This window comes from Pleurodeles waltl, unplaced genomic scaffold (assembly GCF_031143425.1).
Source record: "Pleurodeles waltl isolate 20211129_DDA unplaced genomic scaffold, aPleWal1.hap1.20221129 scaffold_86, whole genome shotgun sequence".
Lineage (NCBI taxonomy): Eukaryota > Metazoa > Chordata > Amphibia > Caudata > Salamandridae > Pleurodeles > Pleurodeles waltl.
The window spans coordinates 1,237,016-1,259,103 of record NW_027150400.1 but is presented as its reverse complement, the minus strand read 5'-3'; the positions used below and the strand labels follow the sequence as shown (position 1 = coordinate 1,259,103).

The 22,088-nt window shown below is 48.8% G+C and overlaps 7 non-coding genes across 7 annotated transcripts; all 7 read right to left on the bottom strand.

Moving 5' to 3' along the window:
* TRNAE-CUC (transfer RNA glutamic acid (anticodon CUC)) lies at positions 1-72 on the bottom strand. The gene has a single exon. It is a non-coding gene; the product is annotated as a tRNA-Glu (tRNA).
* A 3,111-nt stretch (positions 73-3,183) lies between these two features.
* TRNAE-CUC (transfer RNA glutamic acid (anticodon CUC)) lies at positions 3,184-3,255 on the bottom strand. Its single transcript has one exon. It is a non-coding gene; the product is annotated as a tRNA-Glu (tRNA).
* Positions 3,256-6,369: 3,114 nt separating this feature from the next.
* TRNAE-CUC (transfer RNA glutamic acid (anticodon CUC)) lies at positions 6,370-6,441 on the bottom strand. Its single transcript has one exon. It is a non-coding gene; the product is annotated as a tRNA-Glu (tRNA).
* Positions 6,442-9,558: 3,117 nt separating this feature from the next.
* Positions 9,559-9,630, bottom strand: TRNAE-CUC (transfer RNA glutamic acid (anticodon CUC)). The gene has a single exon. It is a non-coding gene; the product is annotated as a tRNA-Glu (tRNA).
* A 3,110-nt stretch (positions 9,631-12,740) lies between these two features.
* TRNAE-CUC (transfer RNA glutamic acid (anticodon CUC)) lies at positions 12,741-12,812 on the bottom strand. Its single transcript has one exon. It is a non-coding gene; the product is annotated as a tRNA-Glu (tRNA).
* A 3,114-nt stretch (positions 12,813-15,926) lies between these two features.
* On the bottom strand, positions 15,927-15,998 carry TRNAE-CUC (transfer RNA glutamic acid (anticodon CUC)). Its single transcript has one exon. It is a non-coding gene; the product is annotated as a tRNA-Glu (tRNA).
* A 3,110-nt stretch (positions 15,999-19,108) lies between these two features.
* On the bottom strand, positions 19,109-19,180 carry TRNAE-CUC (transfer RNA glutamic acid (anticodon CUC)). The gene has a single exon. It is a non-coding gene; the product is annotated as a tRNA-Glu (tRNA).
* Positions 19,181-22,088: the final 2,908 nt, after the last annotated feature.

Here is a 22,088-nt window from a genome sequence, read left to right as displayed (position 1 = left end):
TTCCCTGACCGGGAATCGAACCCAGGCCGCGGCGGTGAGAGCGCCGAATCCTAAACACTAGACCACCAGGGAGCAGGCACAGGTTGTCCACCACCACCCAATATAGAAACAAGAACTGGTCAGCAGGCTACTCAGGATCCCATTTCCTATTACAGGAAAATTAAAGCAGACATGCAAGGACACACCATTTTCAGGCACAGCATGAAGAAAGAAATTGACTGCACCTCAAATGCACTCACAACTCTTCACACTTTACAGCTCTCCAAGACCTAGCACACCCTCATAAGACATCCCATCCTTCAGCAGTAATAGCACTTACACACTTAACTAGCAGGAAAATTCAGAAGTACAATTAAAGGGACGATCAGTGCTTCTTCTCAGAGCCCCGATAGGAGGGCAGCTCTTAGCTTTCCCAGGTCAACGCAGGCATCTCCAGCTCTACATGTGCAGGCTTTTACTTAAGGTGCTGGGACCTGCACTCCTCTTTTACAATGCTGTGTATAGAACTACGAGTCCCACAATGCAGTGTAACACATGACCTGCTGTCGATAGTCATGGAAGAACCTCGGAACTAGAAAAGCTCTGATGAGATTAGTGGGTGGGCACGTCCGGGTCACTGCTTGTTTTCCTTTCTCAGTGTGTCTGTAAATTATACAACTTTACACTTTATCTAAAGATAAAAGGTTTCACCTTCCTATAAAACAATTCCTCCTTCAGAGTGTGCCCCAACATTTCATTTACTTAGTGTGAGAAAACAAAATAGCTTAAATGCATTTTTTTTATCATGCAGTACTTTCCTTTTTATCTCATGAAAAATCCTTGATTCCACCTTTCCTTTTTCAAGGAAGTAGGCACGAAGTTTAAATGAAAAGGGAGAAATGGTTGTGAAAAAGAGTCTTAGGTCCAAATTGTGGGTGCTAGATTTTGAAAGGTACTTGATGGCATGAATAAATGTTTCGATTTGGAGGAGGTGTGTGGATGAAAGAAAAATGGGCGTACTCTGTAGTATGAGTGTGAGATTGTAAACGGTATTTGAAGTAAATATTGATTGCTGGTGCTCTGAAAATGTAGGTTTAAGCCTTTAAAAGAAGAGGCAGTTTCCAAGTGGGGGAATTGAACCCCAGTCTCCCAGGCAGGGACACTCTCCACTATACTAAGTAGGAAGAGATATTTTTGTGTGTGCTGAGCAGCTCCTTCTTCTGTCCAACCCGCCCTCTCTGTGCCAAGCGTCTGAGTTTTTCCATTTCTCACTTCCTTCCCACCCACACGGGGGGGCAGAGCTGGCTTAAGGATGCTGCAACTGTTGCACTCGCACTGCTCGCTCACATGCACGGGGGCACCCACCTCAGGGGGGGGGGGGGGGGCGCTCTGCTTAGTCTCAACTTAACATTTAATACAACCTGCTGCAGAGTTCCTTCCCTTTACAGATTTCAGGCAACAATCAAAATGGCAACACAACTCTTCTCATTAATCTTCCTGCCAGAGAGAGCCCAGATTTTTGCCTGCTAGCAGCAGGGCCGGCTGTAGCCCTGGTGGCTGGAAGACAGTCTTTTTTGGCACCCCCAACCCCCTTCACTCCATCACCACCTACTCGGATTCACTCACTGCCACCCGCCAAATGTGCCCCTCATCTATCCATAGCCCCTCTCACATAGATTAGATTTGTTTTAAAGAGCTGGATAGCTGCTTGACTATCCAGACAGCTCTCCACATTAGATATGGTTCTGTTCTTTGCGTCAGGCACATGAACCCTCTACGCTATTTTATATCTAGTCAAAGCTGCCTCTGGACAAAACCACCAACTCTCTCCCTAGCAGGAACGGTAATCACAAGAGGTATCTTGGCATTTTATTTGCTTTCTGTAGTTTGGACACACAAGGAACTTTCCAGCATGAGCTTTTAAATCGCAAGTTTCGTAAGTTATTGCTAAACACAGCGCCCCCCGAGGTCAGCAACTCCAATCCTGGTCAGCACCCGGTGCGGCCGCACTGCTCGCACCTCCCTAAACCCGGCCCTGAGTGGCAGTTTTGCATCGCCATGAAATTGTCATGCCGTTGAGGTCAGTGTGTGACGTGGCCAAGGCTATCCTATTTGAGGACTCCGGGAGAGACAGCTGCTCCCTTAATGAAGGAGTGGCCTTCTGACTGAAGTCACCTGAGGCAGGGGCCCACTGTCAGAGGCCTTATGGGGCAGGGACCCGCTGCAACTCCTGGCTTGCCCCATGCAACCCCTGGAGAACCCTAAATGACATCCATGTAAGTGCCTACTGTCGAGGTCAGCAAGGTCAGTGTGTGGCTCGGCCCAGGCTATCCTATCTGAGGTCTCCTGAAGTGACAGCTGCCACCTTAAAGAAGGAGTGGCGTTCTGACTGGCGCCAACTGAGGTAGGGGCCCGCTGTCAGAGGCCATATGGGGGAGGGGCCCGCTGCGACATCTGGCTTGCCCCTTGCGACCCCTGGTGACCCCTAGGTGACATCCATGCGAGCGCTTGCCGTCAAGGTCAGCGTGTGGCGCGGCCAAGGCTATCCTCCCCTGAGGCTCCTGAAGGGACAGCTGGCGCCTGAAGTAAGGAGTGGCCTTCTGACCGAAGTCACCTGAGGCAGGTGCCCGCCGTCAGAGGCCTTATGGGGCAGGGGCTAAAGGGACATTTTAAGTCCAGCCAGAAGGCAGAAGGTTTGGTCTGTGCTGTCCTGGGGCAGGACTTCCTCCTTAGTAGGGCTGCCACCTGGCTGTGTTTTTTGAACTACCTCGTCTGTATGTTTAATTCCAGGCTGGTAAAAATATTGAGAAAAGCTGTGAAATTCAGGTTCTAAGAAAGGAGGCAACCCCAATCTTATACACACTGCGCTGACACTTACAAAGGGTATTCCTGGTGCAGCAGGGAAATGTGCCCCCTGGAGACATCTTGCAGTCACTATGTGGACAAGCAAGAGCTCTGGAGCTCTGGAGCTCTCAGCTGATCACAGCAAGATGGAGTGCTTTCAGATGTTATTTGGAGTGAAAAAAAGAGCTGTGAGAAAGCTGTGTGATATTGTGAGAAAAGTCAATTAAAGAAGAACTAGTGGTAATGAAGCATTTGTAATTGAAAGGTTTCCTAATGTGTTTGAATCCATGAAAAGTGTAAAATGAAAGGTTTCCTATAAGAAATGTAAGTGTAGAAGTAAAAAGTGTAAGGAACTGCGCGTTCCCTGACCGGGAATCGAACCCGGGCCGCGGCGGTGAGAGCGCTGAATCCTAACCACTAGACCACCAGGGAGCAGGCACAGGTCGTCCACCACCACCCAATATAGAAACAAGAACTGGTCAGCAGGCTACTCAGGATCCCATTTCCTATTACAGGAAAATTAAAGCAGACATGCAAGGACACACCATTTTCAGGCACAGCATGAAGAAAGAAATTGACTGCACCTCAAATGCACTCACAACTCTTCACACTTTACAGCTCTCCAAGACCTAGCACACCCTCATAAGACATCCCATCCTTCAGCAGTAATAGCACTTACACACTTAACTAGCAGGAAAATTCAGAAGTACAATTAAAGGGACGATCAGTGCTTCTTCTCAGAGCCCCGATAGGAGGGCAGCTCTTAGCTTTCCCAGGTCAACGCAGGCATCTCCAGCTCTACATGTGCAGGCTTTTACTTAAGGTGCTGGGACCTTCACTCCTCTTTTACAATGCTGTGTATAGAACTACGAGTCCCACAATGCAGTGTAACACATGACCTGCTGTCGATAGTCATGGAAGAACCTCGGAACTAGAAAAGCTCTGATGAGATTAGTGGGTGGGCACGTCCGGGTCACTGCTTGTTTTCCTTTCTCAGTGTGTCTGTAAATTATACAACTTTACACTTTATCTAAAGATAAAAGGTTTCACCTTCCTATAAAACAATTCCTCCTTCAGAGTGTGCCCCAACATTTCATTTACTTAGTGTGAGAAAACAAAATAGCTTAAATGCATTTTTTTTATCATGCAGTACTTTCCTTTTTATCTCATGAAAAATCCTTGATTCCACCTTTCCTTTTTCAAGGAAGTAGGCAGGAAGTTTAAATGAAAAGGGAGAAATGGTTGTGAAAAAGAGTCTTAGGTCCAAATTGTGGGTGCTAGATTTTGAAAGGTACTTGATGGCATGAATAAATGTTTCGATTTGGAGGAGGTGTGTGGATGAAAGAAAAATGGGCGTACTCTGTAGTATGAGTGTGAGATTGTAAACGGTATTTGAAGTAAATATTGATTGCTGGTGCTCTGAAAATGTAGGTTTAAGCCTTTAAAAGAAGAGGCAGTTTCCCAGTTGGGGAATTGAACCCCAGTCTCCCAGGTCCCAGGCAGGGCCACTCTCCACTATACTAAGTAGGAAGAGATATTTTTGTGTGTGCTGAGCAGCTCCTTCTTCTGTCCAACCCGCCCTCTCTGTGCCAAGCGTCTGAGTTTTTCCATTTCTCACTTCCTTCCCACCCACACGGGGGGGCAGAGCTGGCTTAAGGATGCTGCAACTGTTGCACTCGCACTGCTCGCTCACATGCACGGGGGCACCCACCTCAGGGGGGGGGGGGCGCTCTGCTTAGTCTCAACTTAACATTTAATACAACCTGCTGCAGAGTTCCTTCCCTTTACAGATTTCAGGCAACAATCAAAATGGCAACACAACTCTTCTCATTAATCTTCCTGCCAGAGAGAGCCCAGATTTTTGCCTGCTAGCAGCAGGGCCGGCTGTAGCCCTGGTGGCTGGAAGACAGTCTTTTTTGGCACCCCCCAACCCCCTTCACTCCATCACCACCTACTCGGATTCACTCACTGCCACCTGCCAAATGTGCCCCTCATCTATCCATAGCCCCTCTCACATAGATTAGATTTGTTTTAAAGAGCTGGATAGCTGCTTGACTATCCAGACAGCTCTCCACATTAGATATGGTTCTGTTCTTTGCGTCAGGCACATGAACCCTCTACGCTATTTTATATCTAGTCAAAGCTGCCTCTGGACAAAACCACCAACTCTCTCCCTAGCAGGAACGGTAATCACAAGAGGTATCTTGGCATTTTATTTGCTTTCTGTAGTTTGGACACCCAAGGAACTTTCCAGCATGAGCTTTTAAATCGCAAGTTTCGTAAGTTATTGCTAAACACAGCGCCCCCCGAGGTCAGCAACTCCAATCCTGGTCAGCACCCGGTGCGGCCGCACTGCTCGCACCTCCCTAAACCCGGCCCTGAGTGGCAGTTTTGCATCGCCATGAAATTGTCATGCCGTTGAGGTCAGTGTGTGATGTGGCCAAGGCTATCCTATTTGAGGACTCCGGGAGAGACAGCTGCTCCCTTAATGAAGGAGTGGCCTTCTGACTGAAGTCACCTGAGGCAGGGGCCCACTGTCAGAGGCCTTATGGGGCAGGGACCCGCTGCAACTCCTGGCTTGCCCCATGCAACCCCTGGAGAACCCTAAATGACATCCATGTAAGTGCCTACTGTCGAGGTCAGCAAGGTCAGTGTGTGGCTCGGCCCAGGCTATCCTATCTGAGGTCTCCTGAAGGGACAGCTGCCACCTTAAAGAAGGAGTGGCGTTCTGACTGGCGCCAACTGAGGTAGGGGCCCGCTGTCAGAGGCCATATGGGGGAGGGGCCCGCTGCGACATCTGGCTTGCCCCTTGCGACCCCTGGTGACCCCTAGGTGACATCCATGCGAGCGCTTGCCGTCAAGGTCAGCGTGTGGCACGGCCAAGGCTATCCTCCCCTGAGGCTCCTGAAGGGACAGCTGGCGCCTGAAGTAAGGAGTGGCCTTCTGACCGAAGTCACCTGAGGCAGGTGCCCGCCGTCAGAGGCCTTATGGGGCAGGGGCTAAAGGGACATTTTAAGTCCAGCCAGAAGGCAGAAGGTTTGGTCTGTGCTGTCCTGGGGCAGGACTTCCTCCTTAGTAGGGCTGCCACCTGGCTGTGTTTTTTGAACCACCTCGTCTGTACGTTTAATTCCAGGCTGGTAAAAATATTGAGAAAAGCTGTGAAATTCAGGTTCTAAGAAAGGAGGCAACCCCAATCTTATACACACTGCGCTGACACTTACAAAGGGTATTCCTGGTGCAGCAGGGAAATGTGCCCCCTGGAGACATCTTGCAGTCACTATGTGGACAAGCAAGAGCTCTGGAGCTCTGGAGCTCTCAGCTGATCACAGCAAGATGGAGTGCTTTCAGATGTTATTTGGAGTGAAAAAAAGAGCTGTGAGAAAGCTGTGTGATATTGTGAGAAAAGTCAATTAAAGAAGAACTAGTGGTAATGAAGCATTTGTAATTGAAAGGTTCCTAATGTGTTTGAATCCATGAAAAGTGTAAAATGAAAGGTTTCCTATAAGAAATGTAAGTGTAGAAGTAAAAAGTGTAAGGAACTTCGCGTTCCCTGACCGGGAATCGAACCCAGGCCGCGGCGGTGAGAGCGCCGAATCCTAAACACTAGACCACCAGGGAGCAGGCACAGGTTGTCCACCACCAACCAATATAGAAACAAGAACTGGTCAGCAGGCTACTCAGGATCACCATTTCCTATTACAGGAAAATTAAAGCAGACATGCAAGGATCACACCATTTTCAGGCACAGCATGAAGAAAGAAATTGACTGCACCTCAAATGCACTCACAACTCTTCACACTTTACAGCTCTCCAAGACCTAGCACATCCCCTCATAAGACATCCCATCCTTCAGCAGTAATAGCACTTACACACTTAACTAGCAGGAAAATTCAGAAGTACAATTAAAGGGACGATCAGTGCTTCTTCTCAGAGCCCGATAGGAGGGCAGCTCTTAGCTTTCCCAGGTCAACGCAGGCATCTCCAGCTCTACATGTGCAGGCTTTTACTTAAGGTGCTGGGACCTGCACTCCTCTTTTACAATGCTGTGTATAGAACTACGAGTCCCACAATGCAGTGTAACACATGACCTGCTGTCGATAGTCATGGAAGAACCTCGGAACTAGAAAAGCTCTGATGAGAATTAGTGGGTGGGCACATCCGGGTCACTGCTTGTTTTCCTTTCTCAGTGTGTCTGTAAATTATACAACTTTACACTTTATCTAAGATAAAGGTTTCACCACTCTCTAAAACAATTCCTCCTTCAGAGTGTGCCCAACATTTCATTTACTTAGTGTGAGAAAACAAAATAGCTTAAATGCATTTTTTTTATCATGCAGTACTTTCCTTTTTATCTCATGAAAAATCCTTGATTCCACCTTTCCTTTTTCAAGGAAGTAGGCAGGAAGTTTAAATGAAAAGGGAGAAATGGTTGTAGAAAAAGAGTCTTAGGTCCAAATTGTGGGTGCTAGATTTTGAAAGGTACTTGATGGCATGAATAAATGTTTCGATTTGGAGGAGGTGTGTGATGAAAGAAAAATGGGCGTACTCTGTAGTATGAGTGTGAGATTGTAAACGGTATTTGAAGTAAAATATTGATTGCTGGTGCTCTGAAAATGTAGGTTTAAGCCTTTAAAAGAAGAGGCAGTTTCCCAGTTGGGGAATTGAACCCCAGTCTCCCAGGTCCCAGGCAGGGCCACTCTCCACTATACTAAGTAGGAAGAGATATTTTTGTGTGTGCTGAGCAGCTCCTTCTTCTGTCCAAACCGCCCTCTCTGTGCCAAGCGTCTGAGTTTTTCCATTTCTCACTTCCTTCCCACCCACACGGGGGGGCAGAGCTGGCTTAAGGATGCTGCAACTGTTGCACTCGCACTGCTCGCTCACATGCACGGGGGCACCCACCTCAGGGGGGGGGGGCGCTCTGCTTAGTCTCAACTTAACATTTAATACAACCTGCTGCAGAGTTCCTTCCCTTTACAGATTTCAGGCAACAATCAAAATGGCAACACAAACTCTTCTCATTAATCTTCCTGCCAGAGAGAGCTCAGATTTTTGCCTGCTAGCAGCAGGGCCGGCTGTAGCCCTGGTGGCTGGAAGACAGTCTTTTTTGGCACCCCCCAACCCCCTTCACTCCATCACCACCTACTCGGATTCACTCACTGCCACCTGCCAAATGTGCCCCTCATCTATCCATAGCCCCTCTCACATAGATTAGATTTGTTTTAAAGAGCTGGATAGCTGCTTGACTATCCAGACAGCTCTCCACATTAGATATGGTTCTGTTCTTTGCGTCAGGCACATGAACCCTCTACGCTATTTTATATCTAGTCAAAGCTGCCTCTGGACAAAACCACCAACTCTCTCCCTAGCAGGAACGGTAATCACAAGAGGTATCTTGGCATTTTATTTGCTTTCTGTAGTTTGGACACCCAAGGAACTTTCCAGCATGAGCTTTTAAATCGCAAGTTTCGTAAGTTATTGCTAAACACAGCGCCCCCCGAGGTCAGCAACTCCAATCCTGGTCAGCACCCGGTGCGGCCGCACTGCTCGCACCTCCCTAAACCCGGCCCTGAGTGGCAGTTTTGCATCGCCATGAAATTGTCATGCCGTTGAGGTCAGTGTGTGATGTGGCCAAGGCTATCCTATTTGAGGACTCCGGGAGAGACAGCTGCTCCCTTAATGAAGGAGTGGCCTTCTGACTGAAGTCACCTGAGGCAGGGGCCCACTGTCAGAGGCCTTATGGGGCAGGGACCCGCTGCAACTCCTGGCTTGCCCCATGCAACCCCTGGAGAACCCTAAATGACATCCATGTAAGTGCCTACTGTCGAGGTCAGCAAGGTCAGTGTGTGGCTCGGCCCAGGCTATCCTATCTGAGGTCTCCTGAAGGGACAGCTGCCACCTTAAAGAAGGAGTGGCGTTCTGACTGGCGCCAACTGAGGTAGGGGCCCGCTGTCAGAGGCCATATGGGGGAGGGGCCCGCTGCGACATCTGGCTTGCCCCTTGCGACCCCTGGTGACCCCTAGGTGACATCCATGCGAGCGCTTGCCGTCAAGGTCAGCGTGTGGCACGGCCAAGGCTATCCTCCCCTGAGGCTCCTGAAGGGACAGCTGGCGCCTGAAGTAAGGAGTGGCCTTCTGACCGAAGTCACCTGAGGCAGGTGCCCGCCGTCAGAGGCCTTATGGGGCAGGGGCTAAAGGGACATTTTAAGTCCAGCCAGAAGGCAGAAGGTTTGGTCTGTGCTGTACTGGGGCAGGACTTCCTCCTTAGTAGGGCTGCCACCTGGCTGTGTTTTTTGAACCACCTCGTCTGTACGTTTAATTCCAGGCTGGTAAAAATATTGAGAAAAGCTGTGAAATTCAGGTTCTAAGAAAGGAGGCAACCCCAATCTTATACACACTGCGCTGACACTTACAAAGGGTATTCCTGGTGCAGCAGGGAAATGTGCCCCCTGGAGACATCTTGCAGTCACTATGTGGACAAGCAAGAGCTCTGGAGCTCTGGAGCTCTCAGCTGATCACAGCAAGATGGAGTGCTTTCAGATGTTATTTGGAGTGAAAAAAAGAGCTGTGAGAAAGCTGTGTGATATTGTGAGAAAAGTCAATTAAAGAAGAACTAGTGGTAATGAAGCATTTGTAATTGAAAGGTTTCCTAATGTGTTTGAATCCATGAAAAGTGTAAAATGAAAGGTTTCCTATAAGAAATGTAAGTGTAGAAGTAAAAAGTGTAAGGAACTTCGCGTTCCCTGACCGGGAATCGAACCCAGGCCGCGGCGGTGAGAGCGCCGAATCCTAAACACTAGACCACCAGGGAGCAGGCACAGGTTGTCCACCACCACCCAATATAGAAACAAGAACTGGTCAGCAGGCTACTCAGGATCCCATTTCCTATTACAGGAAAATTAAAGCAGACATGCAAGGACACACCATTTTCAGGCACAGCATGAAGAAAGAAATTGACTGCACCTCAAATGCACTCACAACTCTTCACACTTTACAGCTCTCCAAGACCTAGCACACCCTCATAAGACATCCCATCCTTCAGCAGTAATAGCACTTACACACTTAACTAGCAGGAAAATTCAGAAGTACAATTAAAGGGACGATCAGTGCTTCTTCTCAGAGCCCCGATAGGAGGGCAGCTCTTAGCTTTCCCAGGTCAACGCAGGCATCTCCAGCTCTACATGTGCAGGCTTTTACTTAAGGTGCTGGGACCTTCACTCCTCTTTTACAATGCTGTGTATAGAACTACGAGTCCCACAATGCAGTGTAACACATGACCTGCTGTCGATAGTCATGGAAGAACCTCGGAACTAGAAAAGCTCTGATGAGATTAGTGGGTGGGCACGTCCGGGTCACTGCTTGTTTTCCTTTCTCAGTGTGTCTGTAAATTATACAACTTTACACTTTATCTAAAGATAAAAGGTTTCACCTTCCTATAAAACAATTCCTCCTTCAGAGTGTGCCCCAACATTTCATTTACTTAGTGTGAGAAAACAAAATAGCTTAAATGCATTTTTTTTATCATGCAGTACTTTCCTTTTTATCTCATGAAAAATCCTTGATTCCACCTTTCCTTTTTCAAGGAAGTAGGCACGAAGTTTAAATGAAAAGGGAGAAATGGTTGTGAAAAAGAGTCTTAGGTCCAAATTGTGGGTGCTAGATTTTGAAAGGTACTTGATGGCATGAATAAATGTTTCGATTTGGAGGAGGTGTGTGGATGAAAGAAAAATGGGCGTACTCTGTAGTATGAGTGTGAGATTGTAAACGGTATTTGAAGTAAATATTGATTGCTGGTGCTCTGAAAATGTAGGTTTAAGCCTTTAAAAGAAGAGGCAGTTTCCAAGTGGGGGAATTGAACCCCAGTCTCCCAGGCAGGGACACTCTCCACTATACTAAGTAGGAAGAGATATTTTTGTGTGTGCTGAGCAGCTCCTTCTTCTGTCCAACCCGCCCTCTCTGTGCCAAGCGTCTGAGTTTTTCCATTTCTCACTTCCTTCCCACCCACACGGGGGGGCAGAGCTGGCTTAAGGATGCTGCAACTGTTGCACTCGCACTGCTCGCTCACATGCACGGGGGCACCCACCTCAGGGGGGGGGGGGGGCGCTCTGCTTAGTCTCAACTTAACATTTAATACAACCTGCTGCAGAGTTCCTTCCCTTTACAGATTTCAGGCAACAATCAAAATGGCAACACAACTCTTCTCATTAATCTTCCTGCCAGAGAGAGCCCAGATTTTTGCCTGCTAGCAGCAGGGCCGGCTGTAGCCCTGGTGGCTGGAAGACAGTCTTTTTTGGCACCCCCCAACCCCCTTCACTCCATCACCACCTACTCGGATTCACTCACTGCCACCCGCCAAATGTGCCCCTCATCTATCCATAGCCCCTCTCACATAGATTAGATTTGTTTTAAAGAGCTGGATAGCTGCTTGACTATCCAGACAGCTCTCCACATTAGATATGGTTCTGTTCTTTGCGTCAGGCACATGAACCCTCTACGCTATTTTATATCTAGTCAAAGCTGCCTCTGGACAAAACCACCAACTCTCTCCCTAGCAGGAACGGTAATCACAAGAGGTATCTTGGCATTTTATTTGCTTTCTGTAGTTTGGACACACAAGGAACTTTCCAGCATGAGCTTTTAAATCGCAAGTTTCGTAAGTTATTGCTAAACACAGCGCCCCCCGAGGTCAGCAACTCCAATCCTGGTCAGCACCCGGTGCGGCCGCACTGCTCGCACCTCCCTAAACCCGGCCCTGAGTGGCAGTTTTGCATCGCCATGAAATTGTCATGCCGTTGAGGTCAGTGTGTGACGTGGCCAAGGCTATCCTATTTGAGGACTCCGGGAGAGACAGCTGCTCCCTTAATGAAGGAGTGGCCTTCTGACTGAAGTCACCTGAGGCAGGGGCCCACTGTCAGAGGCCTTATGGGGCAGGGACCCGCTGCAACTCCTGGCTTGCCCCATGCAACCCCTGGAGAACCCTAAATGACATCCATGTAAGTGCCTACTGTCGAGGTCAGCAAGGTCAGTGTGTGGCTCGGCCCAGGCTATCCTATCTGAGGTCTCCTGAAGTGACAGCTGCCACCTTAAAGAAGGAGTGGCGTTCTGACTGGCGCCAACTGAGGTAGGGGCCCGCTGTCAGAGGCCATATGGGGGAGGGGCCCGCTGCGACATCTGGCTTGCCCCTTGCGACCCCTGGTGACCCCTAGGTGACATCCATGCGAGCGCTTGCCGTCAAGGTCAGCGTGTGGCGCGGCCAAGGCTATCCTCCCCTGAGGCTCCTGAAGGGACAGCTGGCGCCTGAAGTAAGGAGTGGCCTTCTGACCGAAGTCACCTGAGGCAGGTGCCCGCCGTCAGAGGCCTTATGGGGCAGGGGCTAAAGGGACATTTTAAGTCCAGCCAGAAGGCAGAAGGTTTGGTCTGTGCTGTCCTGGGGCAGGACTTCCTCTTTAGTAGGGCTGCCACCTGGCTGTGTTTTTTGAACTACCTCGTCTGTATGTTTAATTCCAGGCTGGTAAAAATATTGAGAAAAGCTGTGAAATTCAGGTTCTAAGAAAGGAGGCAACCCCAATCTTATACACACTGCGCTGACACTTACAAAGGGTATTCCTGGTGCAGCAGGGAAATGTGCCCCCTGGAGACATCTTGCAGTCACTATGTGGACAAGCAAGAGCTCTGGAGCTCTGGAGCTCTCAGCTGATCACAGCAAGATGGAGTGCTTTCAGATGTTATTTGGAGTGAAAAAAAGAGCTGTGAGAAAGCTGTGTGATATTGTGAGAAAAGTCAATTAAAGAAGAACTAGTGGTAATGAAGCATTTGTAATTGAAAGGTTTCCTAATGTGTTTGAATCCATGAAAAGTGTAAAATGAAAGGTTTCCTATAAGAAATGTAAGTGTAGAAGTAAAAAGTGTAAGGAACTGCGCGTTCCCTGACCGGGAATCGAACCCGGGCCGCGGCGGTGAGAGCGCTGAATCCTAACCACTAGACCACCAGGGAGCAGGCACAGGTCGTCCACCACCACCCAATATAGAAACAAGAACTGGTCAGCAGGCTACTCAGGATCCCATTTCCTATTACAGGAAAATTAAAGCAGACATGCAAGGACACACCATTTTCAGGCACAGCATGAAGAAAGAAATTGACTGCACCTCAAATGCACTCACAACTCTTCACACTTTACAGCTCTCCAAGACCTAGCACACCCTCATAAGACATCCCATCCTTCAGCAGTAATAGCACTTACACACTTAACTAGCAGGAAAATTCAGAAGTACAATTAAAGGGACGATCAGTGCTTCTTCTCAGAGCCCCGATAGGAGGGCAGCTCTTAGCTTTCCCAGGTCAACGCAGGCATCTCCAGCTCTACATGTGCAGGCTTTTACTTAAGGTGCTGGGACCTTCACTCCTCTTTTACAATGCTGTGTATAGAACTACGAGTCCCACAATGCAGTGTAACACATGACCTGCTGTCGATAGTCATGGAAGAACCTCGGAACTAGAAAAGCTCTGATGAGATTAGTGGGTGGGCACGTCCGGGTCACTGCTTGTTTTCCTTTCTCAGTGTGTCTGTAAATTATACAACTTTACACTTTATCTAAAGATAAAAGGTTTCACCTTCCTATAAAACAATTCCTCCTTCAGAGTGTGCCCCAACATTTCATTTACTTAGTGTGAGAAAACAAAATAGCTTAAATGCATTTTTTTTATCATGCAGTACTTTCCTTTTTATCTCATGAAAAATCCTTGATTCCACCTTTCCTTTTTCAAGGAAGTAGGCAGGAAGTTTAAATGAAAAGGGAGAAATGGTTGTGAAAAAGAGTCTTAGGTCCAAATTGTGGGTGCTAGATTTTGAAAGGTACTTGATGGCATGAATAAATGTTTCGATTTGGAGGAGGTGTGTGGATGAAAGAAAAATGGGCGTACTCTGTAGTATGAGTGTGAGATTGTAAACGGTATTTGAAGTAAATATTGATTGCTGGTGCTCTGAAAATGTAGGTTTAAGCCTTTAAAAGAAGAGGCAGTTTCCCAGTTGAGGAATTGAACCCCAGTCTCCCAGGTCCCAGGCAGGGACACTCTCCACTATACTAAGTAGGAAGAGATATTTTTGTGCGTGCTGAGCAGCTCCTTCTTCTGTCCAACCCGCCCTCTCTGTGCCAAGCGTCTGAGTTTTTCCATTTCTCACTTCCTTCCCACCCACACGGGGGGGCAGAGCTGGCTTAAGGATGCTGCAACTGTTGCACTCGCACTGCTCGCTCACATGCACGGGGGCACCCACCTCAGGGGGGGGGGGCGCTCTGCTTAGTCTCAACTTAACATTTAATACAACCTGCTGCAGAGTTCCTTCCCTTTACAGATTTCAGGCAACAATCAAAATGGCAACACAACTCTTCTCATTAATCTTCCTGCCAGAGAGAGCTCAGATTTTTGCCTGCTAGCAGCAGGGCCGGCTGTAGCCCTGGTGGCTGGAAGACAGTCTTTTTTGGCACCCCCCAACCCCCTTCACTCCATCACCACCTACTCGGATTCACTCACTGCCACCCGCCAAATGTGCCCCTCATCTATCCATAGCCCCTCTCACATAGATTAGATTTGTTTTAAAGAGCTGGATAGCTGCTTGACTATCCAGACAGCTCTCCACATTAGATATGGTTCTGTTCTTTGCGTCAGGCACATGAACCCTCTACGCTATTTTATATCTAGTCAAAGCTGCCTCTGGACAAAACCACCAACTCTCTCCCTAGCAGGAACGGTAATCACAAGAGGTATCTTGGCATTTTATTTGCTTTCTGTAGTTTGGACACACAAGGAACTTTCCAGCATGAGCTTTTAAATCGCAAGTTTCGTAAGTTATTGCTAAACACAGCGCCCCCCGAGGTCAGCAACTCCAATCCTGGTCAGCACCCGGTGCGGCCGCACTGCTCGCACCTCCCTAAACCCGGCCCTGAGTGGCAGTTTTGCATCGCCATGAAATTGTCATGCCGTTGAGGTCAGTGTGTGACGTGGCCAAGGCTATCCTATTTGAGGACTCCGGGAGAGACAGCTGCTCCCTTAATGAAGGAGTGGCCTTCTGACTGAAGTCACCTGAGGCAGGGGCCCACTGTCAGAGGCCTTATGGGGCAGGGACCCGCTGCAACTCCTGGCTTGCCCCATGCAACCCCTGGAGAACCCTAAATGACATCCATGTAAGTGCCTACTGTCGAGGTCAGCAAGGTCAGTGTGTGGCTCGGCCCAGGCTATCCTATCTGAGGTCTCCTGAAGGGACAGCTGCCACCTTAAAGAAGGAGTGGCGTTCTGACTGGCGCCAACTGAGGTAGGGGCCCGCTGTCAGAGGCCATATGGGGGAGGGGCCCGCTGCGACATCTGGCTTGCCCCTTGCGACCCCTGGTGACCCCTAGGTGACATCCATGCGAGCGCTTGCCGTCAAGGTCAGCGTGTGGCACGGCCAAGGCTATCCTCCCCTGAGGCTCCTGAAGGGACAGCTGGCGCCTGAAGTAAGGAGTGGCCTTCTGACCGAAGTCACCTGAGGCAGGTGCCCGCCGTCAGAGGCCTTATGGGGCAGGGGCTAAAGGGACATTTTAAGTCCAGCCAGAAGGCAGAAGGTTTGGTCTGTGCTGTACTGGGGCAGGACTTCCTCCTTAGTAGGGCTGCCACCTGGCTGTGTTTTTTGAACCACCTCGTCTGTACGTTTAATTCCAGGCTGGTAAAAATATTGAGAAAAGCTGTGAAATTCAGGTTCTAAGAAAGGAGGCAACCCCAATCTTATACACACTGCGCTGACACTTACAAAGGGTATTCCTGGTGCAGCAGGGAAATGTGCCCCCTGGAGACATCTTGCAGTCACTATGTGGACAAGCAAGAGCTCTGGAGCTCTGGAGCTCTCAGCTGATCACAGCAAGATGGAGTGCTTTCAGATGTTATTTGGAGTGAAAAAAAGAGCTGTGAGAAAGCTGTGTGATATTGTGAGAAAAGTCAATTAAAGAAGAACTAGTGGTAATGAAGCATTTGTAATTGAAAGGTTTCCTAATGTGTTTGAATCCATGAAAAGTGTAAAATGAAAGGTTTCCTATAAGAAATGTAAGTGTAGAAGTAAAAAGTGTAAGGAACTTCGCGTTCCCTGACCGGGAATCGAACCCAGGCCGCGGCGGTGAGAGCGCCGAATCCTAAACACTAGACCACCAGGGAGCAGGCACAGGTTGTCCACCACCACCCAATATAGAAACAAGAACTGGTCAGCAGGCTACTCAGGATCCCATTTCCTATTACAGGAAAATTAAAGCAGACATGCAAGGACACACCATTTTCAGGCACAGCATGAAGAAAGAAATTGACTGCACCTCAAATGCACTCACAACTCTTCACACTTTACAGCTCTCCAAGACCTAGCACACCCTCATAAGACATCCCATCCTTCAGCAGTAATAGCACTTACACACTTAACTAGCAGGAAAATTCAGAAGTACAATTAAAGGGACGATCAGTGCTTCTTCTCAGAGCCCCGATAGGAGGGCAGCTCTTAGCTTTCCCAGGTCAACGCAGGCATCTCCAGCTCTACATGTGCAGGCTTTTACTTAAGGTGCTGGGACCTTCACTCCTCTTTTACAATGCTGTGTATAGAACTACGAGTCCCACAATGCAGTGTAACACATGACCTGCTGTCGATAGTCATGGAAGAACCTCGGAACTAGAAAAGCTCTGATGAGATTAGTGGGTGGGCACGTCCGGGTCACTGCTTGTTTTCCTTTCTCAGTGTGTCTGTAAATTATACAACTTTACACTTTATCTAAAGATAAAAGGTTTCACCTTCCTATAAAACAATTCCTCCTTCAGAGTGTGCCCCAACATTTCATTTACTTAGTGTGAGAAAACAAAATAGCTTAAATGCATTTTTTTTATCATGCAGTACTTTCCTTTTTATCTCATGAAAAATCCTTGATTCCACCTTTCCTTTTTCAAGGAAGTAGGCACGAAGTTTAAATGAAAAGGGAGAAATGGTTGTGAAAAAGAGTCTTAGGTCCAAATTGTGGGTGCTAGATTTTGAAAGGTACTTGATGGCATGAATAAATGTTTCGATTTGGAGGAGGTGTGTGGATGAAAGAAAAATGGGCGTACTCTGTAGTATGAGTGTGAGATTGTAAACGGTATTTGAAGTAAATATTGATTGCTGGTGCTCTGAAAATGTAGGTTTAAGCCTTTAAAAGAAGAGGCAGTTTCCAAGTGGGGGAATTGAACCCCAGTCTCCCAGGCAGGGACACTCTCCACTATACTAAGTAGGAAGAGATATTTTTGTGTGTGCTGAGCAGCTCCTTCTTCTGTCCAACCCGCCCTCTCTGTGCCAAGCGTCTGAGTTTTTCCATTTCTCACTTCCTTCCCACCCACACGGGGGGGCAGAGCTGGCTTAAGGATGCTGCAACTGTTGCACTCGCACTGCTCGCTCACATGCACGGGGGCACCCACCTCAGGGGGGGGGGGGGGCGCTCTGCTTAGTCTCAACTTAACATTTAATACAACCTGCTGCAGAGTTCCTTCCCTTTACAGATTTCAGGCAACAATCAAAATGGCAACACAACTCTTCTCATTAATCTTCCTGCCAGAGAGAGCCCAGATTTTTGCCTGCTAGCAGCAGGGCCGGCTGTAGCCCTGGTGGCTGGAAGACAGTCTTTTTTGGCACCCCCCAACCCCCTTCACTCCATCACCACCTACTCGGATTCACTCACTGCCACCCGCCAAATGTGCCCCTCATCTATCCATAGCCCCTCTCACATAGATTAGATTTGTTTTAAAGAGCTGGATAGCTGCTTGACTATCCAGACAGCTCTCCACATTAGATATGGTTCTGTTCTTTGCGTCAGGCACATGAACCCTCTACGCTATTTTATATCTAGTCAAAGCTGCCTCTGGACAAAACCACCAACTCTCTCCCTAGCAGGAACGGTAATCACAAGAGGTATCTTGGCATTTTATTTGCTTTCTGTAGTTTGGACACACAAGGAACTTTCCAGCATGAGCTTTTAAATCGCAAGTTTCGTAAGTTATTGCTAAACACAGCGCCCCCCGAGGTCAGCAACTCCAATCCTGGTCAGCACCCGGTGCGGCCGCACTGCTCGCACCTCCCTAAACCCGGCCCTGAGTGGCAGTTTTGCATCGCCATGAAATTGTCATGCCGTTGAGGTCAGTGTGTGACGTGGCCAAGGCTATCCTATTTGAGGACTCCGGGAGAGACAGCTGCTCCCTTAATGAAGGAGTGGCCTTCTGACTGAAGTCACCTGAGGCAGGGGCCCACTGTCAGAGGCCTTATGGGGCAGGGACCCGCTGCAACTCCTGGCTTGCCCCATGCAACCCCTGGAGAACCCTAAATGACATCCATGTAAGTGCCTACTGTCGAGGTCAGCAAGGTCAGTGTGTGGCTCGGCCCAGGCTATCCTATCTGAGGTCTCCTGAAGTGACAGCTGCCACCTTAAAGAAGGAGTGGCGTTCTGACTGGCGCCAACTGAGGTAGGGGCCCGCTGTCAGAGGCCATATGGGGGAGGGGCCCGCTGCGACATCTGGCTTGCCCCTTGCGACCCCTGGTGACCCCTAGGTGACATCCATGCGAGCGCTTGCCGTCAAGGTCAGCGTGTGGCGCGGCCAAGGCTATCCTCCCCTGAGGCTCCTGAAGGGACAGCTGGCGCCTGAAGTAAGGAGTGGCCTTCTGACCGAAGTCACCTGAGGCAGGTGCCCGCCGTCAGAGGCCTTATGGGGCAGGGGCTAAAGGGACATTTTAAGTCCAGCCAGAAGGCAGAAGGTTTGGTCTGTGCTGTCCTGGGGCAGGACTTCCTCTTTAGTAGGGCTGCCACCTGGCTGTGTTTTTTGAACTACCTCGTCTGTATGTTTAATTCCAGGCTGGTAAAAATATTGAGAAAAGCTGTGAAATTCAGGTTCTAAGAAAGGAGGCAACCCCAATCTTATACACACTGCGCTGACACTTACAAAGGGTATTCCTGGTGCAGCAGGGAAATGTGCCCCCTGGAGACATCTTGCAGTCACTATGTGGACAAGCAAGAGCTCTGGAGCTCTGGAGCTCTCAGCTGATCACAGCAAGATGGAGTGCTTTCAGATGTTATTTGGAGTGAAAAAAAGAGCTGTGAGAAAGCTGTGTGATATTGTGAGAAAAGTCAATTAAAGAAGAACTAGTGGTAATGAAGCATTTGTAATTGAAAGGTTTCCTAATGTGTTTGAATCCATGAAAAGTGTAAAATGAAAGGTTTCCTATAAGAAATGTAAGTGTAGAAGTAAAAAGTGTAAGGAACTGCGCGTTCCCTGACCGGGAATCGAACCCGGGCCGCGGCGGTGAGAGCGCTGAATCCTAACCACTAGACCACCAGGGAGCAGGCACAGGTCGTCCACCACCACCCAATATAGAAACAAGAACTGGTCAGCAGGCTACTCAGGATCCCATTTCCTATTACAGGAAAATTAAAGCAGACATGCAAGGACACACCATTTTCAGGCACAGCATGAAGAAAGAAATTGACTGCACCTCAAATGCACTCACAACTCTTCACACTTTACAGCTCTCCAAGACCTAGCACACCCTCATAAGACATCCCATCCTTCAGCAGTAATAGCACTTACACACTTAACTAGCAGGAAAATTCAGAAGTACAATTAAAGGGACGATCAGTGCTTCTTCTCAGAGCCCCGATAGGAGGGCAGCTCTTAGCTTTCCCAGGTCAACGCAGGCATCTCCAGCTCTACATGTGCAGGCTTTTACTTAAGGTGCTGGGACCTTCACTCCTCTTTTACAATGCTGTGTATAGAACTACGAGTCCCACAATGCAGTGTAACACATGACCTGCTGTCGATAGTCATGGAAGAACCTCGGAACTAGAAAAGCTCTGATGAGATTAGTGGGTGGGCACGTCCGGGTCACTGCTTGTTTTCCTTTCTCAGTGTGTCTGTAAATTATACAACTTTACACTTTATCTAAAGATAAAAGGTTTCACCTTCCTATAAAACAATTCCTCCTTCAGAGTGTGCCCCAACATTTCATTTACTTAGTGTGAGAAAACAAAATAGCTTAAATGCATTTTTTTTATCATGCAGTACTTTCCTTTTTATCTCATGAAAAATCCTTGATTCCACCTTTCCTTTTTCAAGGAAGTAGGCAGGAAGTTTAAATGAAAAGGGAGAAATGGTTGTGAAAAAGAGTCTTAGGTCCAAATTGTGGGTGCTAGATTTTGAAAGGTACTTGATGGCATGAATAAATGTTTCGATTTGGAGGAGGTGTGTGGATGAAAGAAAAATGGGCGTACTCTGTAGTATGAGTGTGAGATTGTAAACGGTATTTGAAGTAAATATTGATTGCTGGTGCTCTGAAAATGTAGGTTTAAGCCTTTAAAAGAAGAGGCAGTTTCCCAGTTGAGGAATTGAACCCCAGTCTCCCAGGTCCCAGGCAGGGACACTCTCCACTATACTAAGTAGGAAGAGATATTTTTGTGCGTGCTGAGCAGCTCCTTCTTCTGTCCAACCCGCCCTCTCTGTGCCAAGCGTCTGAGTTTTTCCATTTCTCACTTCCTTCCCACCCACACGGGGGGGCAGAGCTGGCTTAAGGATGCTGCAACTGTTGCACTCGCACTGCTCGCTCACATGCACGGGGGCACCCACCTCAGGGGGGGGGGGGCGCTCTGCTTAGTCTCAACTTAACATTTAATACAACCTGCTGCAGAGTTCCTTCCCTTTACAGATTTCAGGCAACAATCAAAATGGCAACACAACTCTTCTCATTAATCTTCCTGCCAGAGAGAGCTCAGATTTTTGCCTGCTAGCAGCAGGGCCGGCTGTAGCCCTGGTGGCTGGAAGACAGTCTTTTTTGGCACCCCCCAACCCCCTTCACTCCATCACCACCTACTCGGATTCACTCACTGCCACCCGCCAAATGTGCCCCTCATCTATCCATAGCCCCTCTCACATAGATTAGATTTGTTTTAAAGAGCTGGATAGCTGCTTGACTATCCAGACAGCTCTCCACATTAGATATGGTTCTGTTCTTTGCGTCAGGCACATGAACCCTCTACGCTATTTTATATCTAGTCAAAGCTGCCTCTGGACAAAACCACCAACTCTCTCCCTAGCAGGAACGGTAATCACAAGAGGTATCTTGGCATTTTATTTGCTTTCTGTAGTTTGGACACACAAGGAACTTTCCAGCATGAGCTTTTAAATCGCAAGTTTCGTAAGTTATTGCTAAACACAGCGCCCCCCGAGGTCAGCAACTCCAATCCTGGTCAGCACCCGGTGCGGCCGCACTGCTCGCACCTCCCTAAACCCGGCCCTGAGTGGCAGTTTTGCATCGCCATGAAATTGTCATGCCGTTGAGGTCAGTGTGTGACGTGGCCAAGGCTATCCTATTTGAGGACTCCGGGAGAGACAGCTGCTCCCTTAATGAAGGAGTGGCCTTCTGACTGAAGTCACCTGAGGCAGGGGCCCACTGTCAGAGGCCTTATGGGGCAGGGACCCGCTGCAACTCCTGGCTTGCCCCATGCAACCCCTGGAGAACCCTAAATGACATCCATGTAAGTGCCTACTGTCGAGGTCAGCAAGGTCAGTGTGTGGCTCGGCCCAGGCTATCCTATCTGAGGTCTCCTGAAGGGACAGCTGCCACCTTAAAGAAGGAGTGGCGTTCTGACTGGCGCCAACTGAGGTAGGGGCCCGCTGTCAGAGGCCATATGGGGGAGGGGCCCGCTGCGACATCTGGCTTGCCCCTTGCGACCCCTGGTGACCCCTAGGTGACATCCATGCGAGCGCTTGCCGTCAAGGTCAGCGTGTGGCACGGCCAAGGCTATCCTCCCCTGAGGCTCCTGAAGGGACAGCTGGCGCCTGAAGTAAGGAGTGGCCTTCTGACCGAAGTCACCTGAGGCAGGTGCCCGCCGTCAGAGGCCTTATGGGGCAGGGGCTAAAGGGACATTTTAAGTCCAGCCAGAAGGCAGAAGGCTTGGTCTGTGCTGTCCTGGGGCAGGACTTCCTCCTTAGTAGGGCTGCCACCTGGCTGTGTTTTTTGAACTACCTCGTCTGTACGTTTAATTCCAGGCTGGTAAAAATATTGAGAAAAGCTGTGAAATTCAGGTTCTAAGAAAGGAGGCAACCCCAATCTTATACACACTGCGCTGACACTTACAAAGGGTATTCCTGGTGCAGCAGGGAAATGTGCCCCCTGGAGACATCTTGCAGTCACTATGTGGACAAGCAAGAGCTCTGGAGCTCTGGAGCTCTCAGCTGATCACAGCAAGATGGAGT